At 33.8% G+C, this 16,972-nt stretch overlaps 1 long non-coding RNA gene and 1 pseudogene across 1 annotated transcript in view; one reads left to right on the top strand and one right to left on the bottom strand.

Moving 5' to 3' along the window:
* The window catches only part of LOC132616683 (uncharacterized), a 35,908-nt gene that overhangs the window by 6,544 nt on the left and 12,392 nt on the right, over window positions 1-16,972 (bottom strand). The gene's annotated exons all lie outside the window — the stretch shown is intronic.
* Window positions 3,671-11,793, top strand: LOC132616680 (cellulose synthase-like protein G2; annotated as a pseudogene).

The following is a 16,972-nucleotide window of genomic DNA, read 5'->3' as shown; positions in this document are numbered from 1 at the left end:
TTAACAGAGATGCAATGATCAAGCGGTCTTTGTGATTGCTTTGATGATCCCATCAACTGTATGTTTTTTTTTTGTGTGTGTGTTTCATCATTGCAAATTTCATTTTTCTTAAATAAATTAAAACATCTTTCTTTTTAATTTGCTAAATATTCTTGATTGTTTGAAGGTGTGGCTACTTGTTTTTTCCCTTGCCTCACCATGGGGGAGAATGCTGAGATTACATCAAAAGGAGAAACATGTAAGTTTACTCTTCCTTCCTTGTAATTTTTTGTTGGTTAGTGACGCTTATGACTTAAGTGGTGGGGTGGTAAGGCGTCTTTGGAAGGGAGCACTTTATTGTCAAAGTGAGATTTTTCGATACGCGAAATACATAAACAAGCCCTCAAACTTGGCCTCAGCTGACAAGTATGCCTTCCAACTTTGAGTGTGCATAAGTAGGCACCTCAAGTTATTTAAAGTTGAACAGGTAAACACAAATGTTGGCGTGACACATAAATTTTCCAGCCAAGTTGGACTACCTAGTTGGAAAGCCATATCACATTTTTTACCCAATCAGACTGCTTAGTTAGATGTCGTGGCGAGCCGTTAAAAGTGAGGGTATTTGTGGTCCTTGTGTTAGACGGAAAGGGCTGTTTTGGTAACAAAATCAAATGGAGGGTATATTTGCTTTATTTCGAATAGTTCGAGGGTAATTATGTCCTTTTCCATTTATTCAATTATAGATGTCCATTTAGGATTCTTACTTGATCGTGATGATGTTTTTAGGCTAATATATTGATAACCCCTTAAATTTGTCAGTAGATTTTATTTAGACATTCGAATTATGACATGTTCCGATTGAGTATATGAACACATGAAAAAGTGTTTATATCAGATACTTTTGGCTCAAATTTCGAAAAAGTTTTTGCGCATGTTTTCAAATGCTCATTACGTAGATAAGTTAACCACTTAAAATATGTCACTTCATTTAATTATATGCATTAGCTTTAATAACCACTTAAAATATATCACTTCCTTAAAATTAAATTAGATCAACTTAATATTTTAAAATTAAAATTTTGGATATTCAAAACTTGTACGATAAGTATCATAAATTACTTATTCTCATGTCAATATGATGAAAACACGCATTTCAAAATATTGATCAAAGTTCGCATATTTGAATTTTGAAAAACGAAAAACATTGCATAAATTAACAAGGAAGGAGAGATTTATAGCGTGTTTGGCTAAGCTTCTAAAATCAACGTATTTTGAAAAGTGCTTTTTCCAAAAATACTTTTTAGAAAAATACTTTGGTGAGAAGCAATTTGTGTTTAGTCAATTAATTTAAAAAACACTTTTGGACAACGATTCGTGTTTGACCAAACTTTTAAAAAATGTTTCTAAGTGTATTTCTTAAAAGTGCTTTTCAAAAAAGTGATTGTGTAACACCTCGTACATCCGGGTTAAGATTTGTCTTATAAGATGGGGGTATAATGAACCCAATTTGAGTAGTGTATAAATGGTGTTTGAAACCCAATCAAGACATGAGAAGAGTCTTTGGGCAAAGCAAAGTTGAAAACCACTCTACGGGGCATGTTTGGAAGTGAGTTTATAGAAGGTCTTACTTCCAACGACCATAACCCCATTATTAATTTGGAATTTCGGAAAACTTCCTTGATTACAGTTGTAGCCCTTTGAAATATCTTTCCAACGGTATATTATGGGGGTCAAACGGGCATCTGTGCAAAGAGTTATGCCCATTTTACTGAAGACTGTTCGCTGGAAGTTCTGCCAGCGTAACGGTGACGTTACGGACCGTAACAGTGGACCGTAACACACCAAAAATTTCCAGAACCTCACTGGAAATTTTCACCAAGGTACGGTACCAAGTTACGGTCCGTACTTCGTGTTACGGGACCGTAACAGTGACCGTATCTTGGTCCGTAAGTACGTTCCGGGTCACCTGACTTCGGGAGGCCATAACTCTATCATAAATTGGGAATTTGGGAAAACTCAAAGAACGAAAGTTGTAGATAATTGAAATACCTTTCCAACCATAGGTTGTGGGTTCACAGGTGACATCGGGATAGGGAGATATGGACGTTTTAAGACAGAAAGGTCCCAACCCGTTTTCAAGTTGGGTCAAACCCATTTCCCCTTGGTATTTAAGGGAAATGTCAACCCTAGCAGCCCATTTTTCCCATAATTTCAGATCTTAGAGAGAGAAAGTGAGAGAGAGGAGAGTTAGAGAGATAAAGTAGAGAATCAACCAAGTTTAAGGCCCCGAATCCCGAGGCTCGTGAAGGATAAAGTGTAGTACAAGTTGTTGCCGTCATTCTAAGCTAAAGATCGAACTTGGGGATGTTGATTTTGTGGTGACTACTCATAAAAGGTAATGTTTCTACTCCCTAATAATTTATAGTTGTGAATTGATGAATTCTTGGAAGAAAAATAAATGAGTTTGATAGAGAGAATTATATGAACTGTGCTAGAGTTGTTGGATTGTTGACTTGGGATTGTTGTATTCATATGGGTGATGAAGAATGATGTTAATTACATCTAATTGAGATTGTAGAAGTATTTAGAAGTAATAGAATGGGGATTGGGTGAAAAAAACACCATTAGTGAGGGTTATAGAGCTTCATACCCACCAAGTGTTTGATAAAATGCTTAGATGAACAAAGCATGGATATTGTTGTTAATATAGAATCCCTATGACCTGTATTGCTATAGATTGAAGTTGAAGGGATTGAAGGACATTGTGATACGCTCAAAAGCGGGAAGTTAAGGTATGTAGAACTTCCATCCACATGTGGGAATCTCTACGTTCTTCCCCATGATCTGTTTCGTAAAATCCATGAAGTTCGAATCCTAGGGCATTAAACCCAACATATTGGTAGCCCGAAATTATGTATGTATGTACGTGAATTTTGTATCTATGTTCGTTATTGAGTGTGCACAAGTAAGTACCTCAATTTATATAAAATTAAACATGTAAATACAAATGTTGACGTGGTACTGACGTATCACATAAATTTTAAAGGGTCACGTCAGTGCCAAGTCAATGCCACGTCAGCATTTGTGTTGACATGTTCAACTTTATACAAGTGAATTCTCTCCTTTCTTTTTCTCCTAAACTCAGCACATATATGGAGACCGATTTCTCGTTCAGTTTTTCCGAAAAATTTGCTGCCGGACAATGAACTTTGCAAGAAGGATCAAATATACTTCTGAATTTTGCGAGAAGGATCAAATATACTCCTGAACTTTGGGAGAAGGGTGAAATATACCCTTCAACTTAGCGAGAATGATCAAATAAACTCATATGGGGGCTTTTATTTTCATAAAATAATATAATTTAAAATCGATTTTTTCACTTTCGTCAGCCAACATGGTATATCTGAGCCATTTGTATAACGATAGGAGTACAAATAAGTCACTTTTTTTAGTAAGAAGCGGAGCTAATATTTTGAGATTATTGATGCTGAATTCGAGAGGACTTAATTTATTAGAAAAAGGTTCAAATATATCCTGAATTATACGATTTACAGCAAATATATCATCCCAATAATTTACTTTCTCTAAAACTGGAATTAATAAAATTAAAATCTTAATCTCTTACTATTGTAGAGAGAGTAAAAGTTCCATTCATATGATATGACTCCATTTTTCTAACAAACAAAAACAAACTTCTAAATTTTAATCTCCCTATAAAATACCTCCTCCTCCTTCAACAAAAAACAAAGTACAACAAAAAAAATGGAAACTCTACCTCTACAAAAGTGCACAGAGCACAAATTTTCAGCCACAATAAACAGAACTCACACTTTTATTCACTCAATAGCAATACTCTTCTTGCTATATTACAGACTTATAATCAATCTCACCACAATTCACCTCTCATTTTTACCTTATTGGTTCCTAATTTTCACTTCCGAATTAATTCTCTCCTTCATCTGGCTACTTGACTCAGCAATTATATGGACACCGGTTTCTCGTTCCGTCTTCCCGGAAAACTTACCGCCGGACGATGAACTTCCGGCCATCGACGTGTTTATTTGTACGGCTGATCCTAAAAAGGAACCACCGTTAGGTGTTGTTAACACCGTTTTATCGGCCATGGCTATGGATTATCCACCGGAAAAGGTGACTTGTTAATTCATATGACATCGTTTGACTTGACATGAAATTTAAGAAAGAAGCAATTTGTAGGATTGTCCTTCGGTGAGGGTGGTCTTTAATTTTTGTTCCTCAAAATGGTGATTTCTAACTTTTGCCCATCGCTAAAATTTATACATGGACAAAATTTGTAAATTTCTGGCCATGTAAATTCTGTCTTGCAATTTTTTTTTATTGAGTTGGAGTTTGAACACACAACCTCGGGTATTAAGTGAAAGGATTTGAAGTGCAAAAATTAAAGACCACTCCAAATGAAAGTCAATGCGCACAAAGATAAGTTGAAAAAGAAAGGAAGAGTTTTAAAATGTGTAGTTCAAAATAAGTCTTATATAAATGTGTGGTTATAATTATTTCTAAATATAAAAAGATAATATAATTTTTGAGACATAAAAAGAAAATAGTGTCACGTAAATAGGGAATAAAGGGAGTACTATTCTTTACCATGTCTGAACTTTTGTGTGTATGGCATACTAGAAAACCATTATTTTCTACTGAAAATGTTTAGCTGCTATTTTCACAAATATTTTAATTGAATTGTAGGGATAGTGGTTAATTTTCATAAGGTAAATTAGGAAGTTTCTGATCTTTTTAGTGGGAACATGTTACTCACCATTCCAGTAAGTTGGTTTAGTAGGAATGAGGTGGGAAAATCATATAACAATAAATTTTCAATTGATTTGCGGTGGGAAAAGTCTCTTTGTTTCTATTAATGTGTGACACGTTTAGTTTTTTGAGATTTAAATTGAAAGAACTTTGACAGATATTTTAAGATATATTTTTTTATCAAATTAATATCATAAAAGTTGCAACTTATATTCTCTCCTTCCTCTTTCTCCTAAACTTAAATATATAAATTTTAATCTTAAAATATTGAGTTAATCTAATCAAATTTAATTTTAAAATTTAATCGTATTGACTATTGAAAAACAAAAAGCTTCACATAAATTGAGATGCGAGAGTAGTTCTATTAACTTTATAAAGTATGCACATGAAATGCAAATAGGTGACCGAAACAACCTAGCGGTGATTTATTTCGATTTTTCTTCTTCTTAAATTGTTGAAGTATGTTTCAATACTAATTATCATGTGAAAATGTAATACTTTTGAATTTACTTTTCACGTTTTCTTTGACTGTTAGTTTATCTCAGTACTAACTACTAAGTGATACTAATATTAACAAGTTTGGATTTAATTTAATTTTTAAATATATAAATTTTAATCTTAATAGGTGACGGTGTATCTATCCGATGACGGCAGTTCGGTTTTAACGTTGTGTGCGATACGTGAAGCGTGGAAATTTGGGGAACTGTGGATCCCATTTTGTAAGGAATTTGATGTGAAGAGGATTTGCCCTGACGTATTTTTTCAAGCAGTTGATGAAATTAATGGCAGCAAGGAGTACTTGCAGGAAAGAGAAAAAATTCAGGTCAGTGGCCAAATAAAAAAAATTTAATGCCTCAGTTTCGATTATGTGAACTTATTATCTTATTAGTCTGTACCAAAAAGAATGACCTCTTATATATTTGAAAATAATTTATTTTTATGATGTTTTATATCAGCCGAATCTTCTAATGGTAAAACAAAATTATTATGAATATACTTTCTTAATTTTTAATTTATGCACATTCATTTCTTAAAAAAAAAAAAATTAACTTAAACTGTTTATGTTGCCAGAAACTTTTATATCCGTCAGGTAAAATCATAAACCAGAGAGGTAAGTTGCTTATTTTGGCAACTTAAACCAACCTATTTTAACATAGGTAAGTTGCCAAAATAGGTTATTTGAGGGTAATGTTAAATCCCTCTGGTTCATAAATCCAACCTATATGAAACTATTTTGGCAACTTACCTCTGTATATAGTATTTGTTATTTGATGGTAATGTCAAAATCCAACCTATTTTAAAATCCAACCAATAAAATCATAAATTAGAGGGATTTATGACCTCTTATATTTTTTCTCCATTTTTCTCAAGTGCATGCTTGGATGACACTGCTGTTTTAAATTCTAAAGGCTTATATTAAATTGACTTAAACAAACATTCTAACCACAGTTAAGAATTTATCTTAAGAAATTATGCTTCAGGATAATCTTAACTTCCAAAAATTTAGTAACATATTAATATCATTATTTTCATTATCATTATCATCAGCATCATCATTTAGAGAATCTTTTAGAAATAATAAGTTTGTGCAGAAAGCAAGCAGTAAAAAACTTTAACATAGTAGAGTTTTGTCAGTTATTGATTAAAAAAGTAGGGATTTTATTTGGTTTGTTATTATCTTTTAGAAATGATAAGTTTGTGCAGAAAGTAATGCAGTAAAAAACATAATTTAACCTTGTACAGTTTACTAAAGTTGGAGCTTTATAATGCACTTCGTAACATTTATTTCTCCGTTTAAAAAAAAATGACATTATTTCTTTATTAGTGCGCTAAAAAATTCACTAGCTCTTTATTTGATTTGGTTAGTACATTACTTTTAGTGTTGATTTCTCTTTATTATGGATACCCAATGTTTTTTACACGACGTTTAAATACATAGGTGGAATCATAAAATTTTCAATAAATATTAAATTTGAACTCATTATTTTTTAAAGTATAACTAATCGATACTAAAAATCTTAATGGTCGAATTCATTTGATAGTTCGCATCTATGTACGCAGAAAGAGTACGAGGTGTTCAAGGAGCGGTTGAAGAAAGCTCAAGAAAATGGAGGGATAGAGGAAAGACACTTTGGTCCAAATATTGAGGTACATTTTCACCTTAGTAATTAAAAATTAAAGTGAAAATAAATGTATGTATAGAATATATATCTCGTGCATTCATTAATTTGGCATAAATATCGGCTACGAATAAATTTTTATTCTTATCCTCAGTAACAATTCATATTTATAGAGCAAAAACACCTCTAAATGGAGGATAGTTGCCTCACTAAAGCCCTCAATGGAAGTACATTTTCTTTATATCACATGCTATATTTAGCAAACTATATTAGCTTGTCATAATCAAATAATAATAAAAAGTTGATATACATACTCGTGACTCATGATCAAGTGATTAAAAAAAAAAAAAACATATGTGGTGTTTTATTTGGTCACGTGCAGCAAATCTGAACAAAAAATTTCCTAAATTCTTATGCATGAGTGATAAGAATCAAATCACGAGATTGCATATATAATTATAAACAAACAAAACATGAGTCTCATCAAACTATTTAAGGTTTGTTTGGATTGTGAACAAGCTAAATAATGGAATTATAACACGGGGATTAAATAATAACATAATTATTTAGTAGATTATATTTTAGTGATTGATGTTTGGTTCATCAGAATTTTCACGTTGTTTTTCCTTTTGTCTTAAATTTTTATTAACATTATTGCCTATATGTTCTTGTCTTGCAGATAATAGGGCAGGGAGGCAAAAATAATGGCAAAGCTAAAATACCATCTCTTGTTTATGTTTCAAGGGAGAAAAATCCTTCTCATCCTCACCATTTCAAAGCTGGAGCTCTCAATGTTCTTGTACAACTCTGTTTCACATTTTTCATGAATAGCTACTACCTCGTTTCAATTTATGTATCTTACTTTACTTTTTAATTAGTCAAAAAAAAATTACTTTTTAGACTATATATAGTATATCTTTTATTATAAGATTCCCAGCCCGCTTTACCCTTTATAATGCTCTCTTAGGAATTACAGGACATGCATATTTAAGATTAGAAGTTTTAAAAGCCTTCTTTAAATTTATATTCTTAAGCTTCGTATCTAGCCAAACGAACACGCATAAAATGAAATAGAGAGAGTATTTTTTTTTTTTGGTTTATGAAGACCTCTGTTATGTTGCTACTAGCAAATGCCACTACTTTTGGTTTTGGATTTCCCAAATCATTCCCTATAGAATCACGAGTTGGAGCAGTGGAACAGTCACTAACGCTTGTGTCAGTGTAGGTCATGCCTACATTACACCCGCTTGGGTGTGGGCTTTGGCCCTTCCCCCAACCCCATGTGAACGCTAGATGTTTCGTGCATCATTCTCTCCACAAGACATTTGGACCATTTCTTTTTCATGATCCTTTGATAAAGACTCTTTATTATAAACAGGAGGCAAAACTAATAAACATTTCTCCAGTATTAACTTGTTTTATTTTTCTTATTTATTTTTATTAATTTTTTGGAAATGTGACTATGTGTAATTAATGATTCTTTTTTGTGCAGCTTAGAGTATCTGGGATAATAAGCAACTCCCCTTACATACTAATGTTGGATTGTGATATGCACTCCAATGATCCTTCTTCAGCTAGACAAGCAATGTGCTTTCACCTTGATCCCAAAATCTCTCCCTCACTTGCTTTTGTCCAGTTTCCTCAAAGATTTCACAACATTAGCAAGAAAGATATTTATGATTCTGCCTTAAGAGCTATTTTTGTGGTAAGTAATTCATATCTCTACATTATTTATGCACTGATGGTGTAAAAAAAATATTCACATAATCAGGTAACAAACCTACATAAGATAAAAGTTCAATGAGTTAAGGTTATATATATATATATAGTTAGTATAACAAATTTTCTGCTAGAAACACGCATCTTTTTCACAAAATATTGACAGAATTTGCAGAAAATATGCTCGTCAGAAACATTTCCGACGGATATCCATTAGAAATCTCAAATTCCCGACAACGTTTTGACGGGAACATCCGTGGAAACTCTGTAAATGTCTAGTAAATATATATGAAACACTTGATGTATAACTAAGATTTTGATTTGTTACTATATATATATATTAGCTCAAGTGGCCAGGGATGGATGGGCTCATAGGACCTATATTGTCTGGTTCATGCCTTTATATAAAGAGGAAGGCTCTATATGGGAATGCTACACACAATGGTATTCCTCAAATTACAAAAATGTTCCCTAATAAATTGTTGGGCATTAATTTGTCCCTTGAAAAAGTTCTCCTATAAACTCTGTAGTAATCACAATTCTTTAACTTGTTTAATCAGATATGGATCTTAGTGAGATGAAGAAGTGTTTTGGTCCCTCAAATGAGTTCCTAAATACTCTTAAAAGCACTAATCATAAGGAATTTGCTGACAATAAGATTCAAGAAGCAAAAATTTTAGCCTCTTGCACCTATGAACAGGATTCACAATGGGGAGAGCAGGCAAGTTCATCATCAATTCTATCAACTCTATCCTTTCCAATTTATGTGGCATAAGTTGATTGGATACGAAACACAAAAAATAAAGAAAGACTTTTGAAGTTTATGATTGTAAACATGTATATGCTACTTCCTTTTTTCCAATTTATGTTCTGCACTTTTTGTCTAGTTTGTTCTATTCTGTCCTAAAAAGAATGATTTTGTTTAGTCTGTCATATTCTCAATATTTAGAAATACTTTTTTTATAACTGTGGTTCCGGGCCAGCCTGCACGCATCTCATAATTACAAGGTTATCTACTACCTCCCATCAGCACAAGCACTGGGTAAATCTGTTCACCAAGGCTTTGACAGATAAGAAGACACCACCTAGTATTTTCGCCTCGCTGGATTTGAACATGAGAACCCATAGTTCTCAACCCACTTCCTTAACCATTAAGTCACACAGTCACACCCTTGGGTGCATATTTAGAAACAATGTAACTTTAAACTTCTCATTTCATCTTTGATGAGATGATCCACCCACATATATATCTATGACTTGTTTTTAGACCACAAATTTCAAAAGTCTTTTCTTAAATTCCATGTTCAGTGCATAGTGCATCACATAAAATGGGACAGAGGGAGTATGGGATTCTTATGCTATACAAGCATGTCATTGGGGGTAAAAAAAAAAGGTGTTGTTTTCGAAACGGACTAAAAAAGATAGTGCCACTTAAAATGGAACGGAGGGAGTAATTAACTTCTCTTATTCTATCATATTTGTGCTAATTTTGATCGATTGGCTTCATTATACATATAGATAGGATTCATGTACCGTTCAGTGGTGGAAGACTACTTCACAAGTTTCATTTTGCATTGCAAAGGCTGGAAATCTGTCTTTTACAACCCCACAAGGCCAGCATTTTTAGGCAGTGCTACAACAAATTTGAACGACACATTAGTTCAAGGCACAAGATGGAGTTCTGGTCTAACTGAAGTTTTGTTCTCAAGATTTTGTCCACTCATCTATGGCTTGAAATCAAGAATACCTCTTGTTGAATGCATGTGTTATGCTTACCTTGCTACTCAGGCTCTCTTGCTTCCCAGCTTGGTTTTTAGCTATCATTCCTCAGCTTTGTCTCCTAAATGGCATTCCCATTTATCCTAAGGTAAGAAAAAATATGATCATTATCAAGATTTAACTTATTATATACGCTCATAGCGCAAAAATATTTAAACGATCGGTTTATTTTAACGTGTCGTGGCAAGTAACCAGCTTCTTTATTTTCTGAGTTCTGAATCCCCCACTTTTTACATATGGGTACCAATGGTTATCTTCTAATATGTATGATCTAATGCTGTCTAAGTTTCGTTGGACTGTTAGCATATAGAAGTTAAATTCAAATCTAAATAGATTTAACTTATATACACCGAGAGTCTACGTTGCTCAGACTCTTAAATATGCCACCGGATCCTCCAAAAGTAGTGTATCTATGGAGGATCCAACATGATTGTGGTGACAATTTGGAGTGTTCGAGCAACATAGTTGACAATATAATTTTTTTTGCACTATCACTATATTTTAATATGTTGTGACAGGTAACCTGTCTTATTTTCTTGGTTACTAATACCACTTCTGTTGAATGACTACCTGCAATTATTGTTTAGGTTACTTGATAGTGATAAATTTGCATTATATTGTTAGTGTATAGAAATTAAACTCTAACTTTTGATTACCCAAGACAATTATTTCTTAGAAGATAGACTTGATAGAAACTATTATTGTTTTCACAGGTCTCAAGTCCATGGTTCATTGTATATTCTTTTCTTTTCTTGTCAACACTTTCCAAGTACTTATGGGATGTTGTCCACTCTGGAGGAACAATGAGAACATGGTGGAATGAGTGGAGGGTATGGATGATAAAGTCAATAACAGCTTATTTCTATGGAACTTTGGATGCAATCTTGAAGTTAATTGGCTTTAGAAAAGCAAGTTTTTTGCCAACAAATAAGGTTGTTGATGATGAAAGCTTGAAGAGATACCAAATGGGAATTTATGATTTTCAAGCATCTAAGATGCTAATAGTCCCTTTGGTTACATTAGTCATATTGAATATGATTTCCTTCATTTGGGGAATTGGAAAAGTGATTTTTGAAGGGAGATTTAGTGATTTTTTTGGCCAAGTGTTCCTCTCATTTTTCATCTTGATGGTGAATTATCCTATAATTGAAGGGATGATACTGAGGAAAGACAAAGGAAGCATTCCGCTCTCTGTGACTATCTTGTCTAGTCTGCTTTCTTTTTCTCTCTTGTTCCTTGGTTCTATTTTTCTTATGTAAGATGATATATTTAGCTTAGGATAGACAATATATTTATTGATCTCTATTTTCCACTTCAGTTTTGTCTCATTTACGTAGTAATGCTCATTTTAACTGTGTGTATATACTATCACTTCAGAAGCATATACAAGGCGAGAAGAAAGGTTCATATAGCTTATCGTATTCTGAGTCTAAACATTAATGAACCTATTTGAAGTGGCCCATTCGTATCAGAGAAGCCCATGTATGAACAATGTCGCATTCACAATCTCTTTTCACCTCGATATAATGTGTGTCATTTCTAACTCTTTTAGTGATAGACATTTATGTATACATAAACTGTAGGGATCCGCCTCTGGCTCCACCAATTATCAAATGGATTGTAATAGAATTCCGAATTTGAATTCATAATGTTCTAATACTTGGATCCGCCTCTGACTCCAGCAATAACATTTTACAGTATAAAGGCACCACATATAACAGCTGCAAGTGTATATTATTTGTGACAACAAAATAAACTACACCAAAACATCAGTAGAATGTTTAGAGGATCTAGATCATCAACATCAATCTTTCAAGAAGTAACTTCAAGATTCCTAGTGCTCTTCAATATTGTGCAAAATCTTTAGTTTCATTCAAATGCACAATACACTTTATATTCAATATTGTGGCCTTAAACATGCATCGTAATATCTGTGTGGCCATAAAAATTTCTCATCCAGGATAAATGACAAGTGTACGTATAACGTTGATTGTTTCCAAATTCAAAAGTGTGTCAATATTTTTAGAACTGATTAATAATAAAGTAGTGTCACATAAATTAAAATAGAGAAAGTGATCATTAATGTAAACCTACCCTACTCTCTCTAGTCCTGGTTGTCCCCCATAGAGCCATTACAATATCTAATACGATCAGAAATTGGATTATTCCTTCCATTTCATTTTATGTGATGTTTGTAATTGGCATGAAGTTCAGGAGATAACCAAAAAAAATTAAATTCTTACCTAACCTACAAGGGATAAAGTGTATTGTGTCTGTACACTCTTTAGTTTCATTTGAATAATCCTTCATACAGTTGGCTATAGCTCCTTAATCCTTATTAATTGTGGCAGAGCTCAACGGTTTGGTTCACCCATAAGAATAGATATGGGTAGAAATGTAGCTTAATCAATTAGATGTCATTAAATCTTGACCTAAATTAATTAAACCTTCTTATCTTAATATATAAAAACAGGATACCGCTAAAAAATATCTTACATTGTTTTTTTTGCTTTGCAAGATGCCATCAACAGCAAATTTAACAGAGATGCAATGATCAAGCGGTCTTTGTGATTGCTTTGATGATCCCATCAACTGTATGTTTTTTTTTTGTGTGTGTGTTTCATCATTGCAAATTTCATTTTTCTTAAATAAATTAAAACATCTTTCTTTTTAATTTGCTAAATATTCTTGATTGTTTGAAGGTGTGGCTACTTGTTTTTTCCCTTGCCTCACCATGGGGGAGAATGCTGAGATTACATCAAAAGGAGAAACATGTAAGTTTACTCTTCCTTCCTTGTAATTTTTTGTTGGTTAGTGACGCTTATGACTTAAGTGGTGGGGTGGTAAGGCGTCTTTGGAAGGGAGCACTTTATTGTCAAAGTGAGATTTTTCGATACGCGAAATACATAAACAAGCCCTCAAACTTGGCCTCAGCTGACAAGTATGCCTTCCAACTTTGAGTGTGCATAAGTAGGCACCTCAAGTTATTTAAAGTTGAACAGGTAAACACAAATGTTGGCGTGACACATAAATTTTCCAGCCAAGTTGGACTACCTAGTTGGAAAGCCATATCACATTTTTTACCCAATCAGACTGCTTAGTTAGATGTCGTGGCGAGCCGTTAAAAGTGAGGGTATTTGTGGTCCTTGTGTTAGACGGAAAGGGCTGTTTTGGTAACAAAATCAAATGGAGGGTATATTTGCTTTATTTCGAATAGTTCGAGGGTAATTATGTCCTTTTCCATTTATTCAATTATAGATGTCCATTTAGGATTCTTACTTGATCGTGATGATGTTTTTAGGCTAATATATTGATAACCCCTTAAATTTGTCAGTAGATTTTATTTAGACATTCGAATTATGACATGTTCCGATTGAGTATATGAACACATGAAAAAGTGTTTATATCAGATACTTTTGGCTCAAATTTCGAAAAAGTTTTTGCGCATGTTTTCAAATGCTCATTACGTAGATAAGTTAACCACTTAAAATATGTCACTTCATTTAATTATATGCATTAGCTTTAATAACCACTTAAAATATATCACTTCCTTAAAATTAAATTAGATCAACTTAATATTTTAAAATTAAAATTTTGGATATTCAAAACCTGTACGATAAGTATCATAAATTACTTATTCTCATGTCAATATGATGAAAACACGCATTTCAAAATATTGATCAAAGTTCGCATATTTGAATTTTGAAAAACGAAAAACATTGCATAAATTAACAAGGAAGGAGAGATTTATAGCTTGTTTGGCTAAGCTTCTAAAATCAACGTATTTTGAAAAGTGCTTTTTCCAAAAATACTTTTTAGAAAAATACTTTGGTGAGAAGCAATTTGTGTTTAGTCAATTAATTTAAAAAACACTTTTGGACAACGATTCGTGTTTGACCAAACTTTTAAAAAATGTTTCTAAGTGTATTTCTTAAAAGTGCTTTTCAAAAAAGTGATTGTGTAACACCTCGTACATCCGGGTTAAGATTTGTCTTATAAGATGGGGGAATAATGAACCCAATTTGAGTAGTGTATAAATGGTGTTTGAAACCCAATCAAGACATGAGAAGAGTCTTTGGGCAAAGCAAAGTTGAAAACCACTCTACGGGGCATGTTTGCAAGTGAGTTTATAGAAGGTCTTACTTCCAACGACCATAACCCCATTATTAATTTGTAATTTGGGAACACTTCCTTGATGACAGTTGTAGCCCTTTGAAATATCTTTCCAACGGTATATTATGGGGGTCAAACGGGCATCTGTGCAAAGAGTTATGCCCATTTTACTGAAGACTGTTCGCTGGAAGTTCTGCCAGCGTAACGGTGACGTTACGGACCGTAACACGTGTTACGGACCGTAACAGTGGACCGTAACACACCAAAAATTTCCAGAACCTCACTGGAAATTTTCACCAAGGTACGGTACCAAGTTACGGTCCATACTTCGTGTTACGGGACCGTAACAGTGACCGTATCTTGGTCCGTAAGTACGTTTCGGGTCACCTGACTTCGGGAGGCCATAACCCTATCATAAATTGGGAATTTGGGAAAACTCAAAGAATGAAAGTTGTAGATAATTGAAATACCTTTCCAACCATAGGTTGTGGGTTCACAGGTGACATCGGGATAGGGAGATATGGACGTTTTAAGATAGAAAGGTCCCAACCCGTTTCCAAGTTGGGTCAAACCCATTTCCCCTTGGTATTTAAGGGAAATGTCAACCCTAGCAGCCTATTTTTCCCATAATTTCAGATCTTAGAGAGAGAAAGTGAGAGAGAGGAGAGTTAGAGAGATAAAGTAGAGAATCAACCAAGTTTAAGGCCCCGAATCCCGAGGCTCGTGAAGGATAAAGTGTAGTACAAGTTGTTGCCGTCATTCTAAGCTAAAGATCGAACTTGGGGATGTTGATTTTGTGGTGACTACTCATAAAAGGTAATGTTTCTACTCCCTAATCATTTATAGTTGTGAATTGATGAATTCTTGGAAGAAAAATAAATGGGTTTGATAGAGAGAATTATATGAACTGTGCTAGAGTTGTTGGATTGTTGACTTGGGATTGTTGTATTCATATGGGTGATGAAGAATGATGTTAATTACATCTAATTGAGATTGTAGAAGTAGTTAGAAGTAATAGAATGGGGATTGGGTGAAGAAAACATCATTAATGAGGGTTATAGAGCTTCATACCCACCAAGTGTTTGATAAAATGCTTAGATGAACAAAGCATGAATATTGTTGCTAATATAGAATCCCTATGACCTGTATTGCTATAGATTGAAGTTGAAGGGATTGAAGGACATTGTGATACGCTCAAAAGCGGGAAGTTAAGGTATGTAGAACTTCCATCCACATGTGGGAATCTCTACGTTCTTCCCCATGATCCGTTTCGTAAAATCCATGAAGTTCGAATCCTAGGGCATTAAACCCAACATATTGGTAGCCCGAAATTATGTATGTATGTACGTGAATTTTGTATCTATGATTGTATTCCTACTCTTCCATTACGGATATTAGGAATCCCAGCTTAATCCATGAATCATGAATTCTTCCTCATGTGTTCTCATTATGTTCATATGAAACTTATGATTTTATTTTGCAAGTTACAACCATGTTTTCAAGTCAATTACACATATATGATTATGACCTATTGTTATTACTCATGAATCAAGAATATGTTTACAAGCTATTTCATGAAACCATGTTTATAAGTTATTTCGTGAAATCATTATTACAAGATAAGTACAAGTTAATTCACGAAAATCATGGGCTTCTTAGCCAACTATATTATGTTAATGTTTTTGGGAGTTGCACGAATTACCGAGAAGGCTCAGATAGCCTGAAACTATGTAGCCACCATAGGACAAGGATCGCTCCGCCTTGTTAGGACGATACCTTAATTTTACACTGAATGGATCCATCAGGTACGTTACCACCTTATACCCTGGCGAGGTATAGGGGCTCTGCTGGTCCGGCGAGGTACCAGACTCCACGTATCCACGTGGTGATATCATGTGTCGGTTTATAAAATGCTCTCCCTACTTATCATGTTTTTACTTATGTTATATATATACGTATGTACACATGCTCATGTTCATGTCCAGGTTTTCAGTTTCAGTTCTTATCATGTTATTCCATGTTCCATGTTGTTTCTTTCGGTTACTTTACATACCAGTACATTAAATGTGCTGACGTCCCCTTTTATTGCCCGGGGACCTGCATTTCACGATGCAGGTACGGATTTACAGGACGACGCTTCTGCTCATTAGGATTTGCACGTACCAGCTTATTGGTGAGCCCCATCTCATTCGGGGTTTAGACATTGTATTTCTTTATTTAGTTTTGCATGTAAAGGTATGCTGGGGGCCTTGTCCCAGTAAGTATGTTTTCCAGTCAGACTCATGATAGAGGTTTCATAGACTAGACAAGTCAGTTATGTCATGTCAGACATTTGGAGTCGTATAGCCATTTTGGCTCTCTCATGTTTAAACGAGTATTTTATTAAGTATTATGACTTACCATGTTTTATAAAGGCTCATCATACATTCACGTTATATTCCGCTTATGTTATGTATCATGATGATTTAGCAAGCCAT

This window comes from Lycium barbarum, chromosome 11, assembly GCF_019175385.1.
Source record: "Lycium barbarum isolate Lr01 chromosome 11, ASM1917538v2, whole genome shotgun sequence".
Lineage (NCBI taxonomy): Eukaryota > Viridiplantae > Streptophyta > Magnoliopsida > Solanales > Solanaceae > Lycium > Lycium barbarum.
The sequence above is the reverse complement of the archived record's forward strand: the minus strand, read 5'-3'. Positions and strand labels throughout refer to the sequence as shown.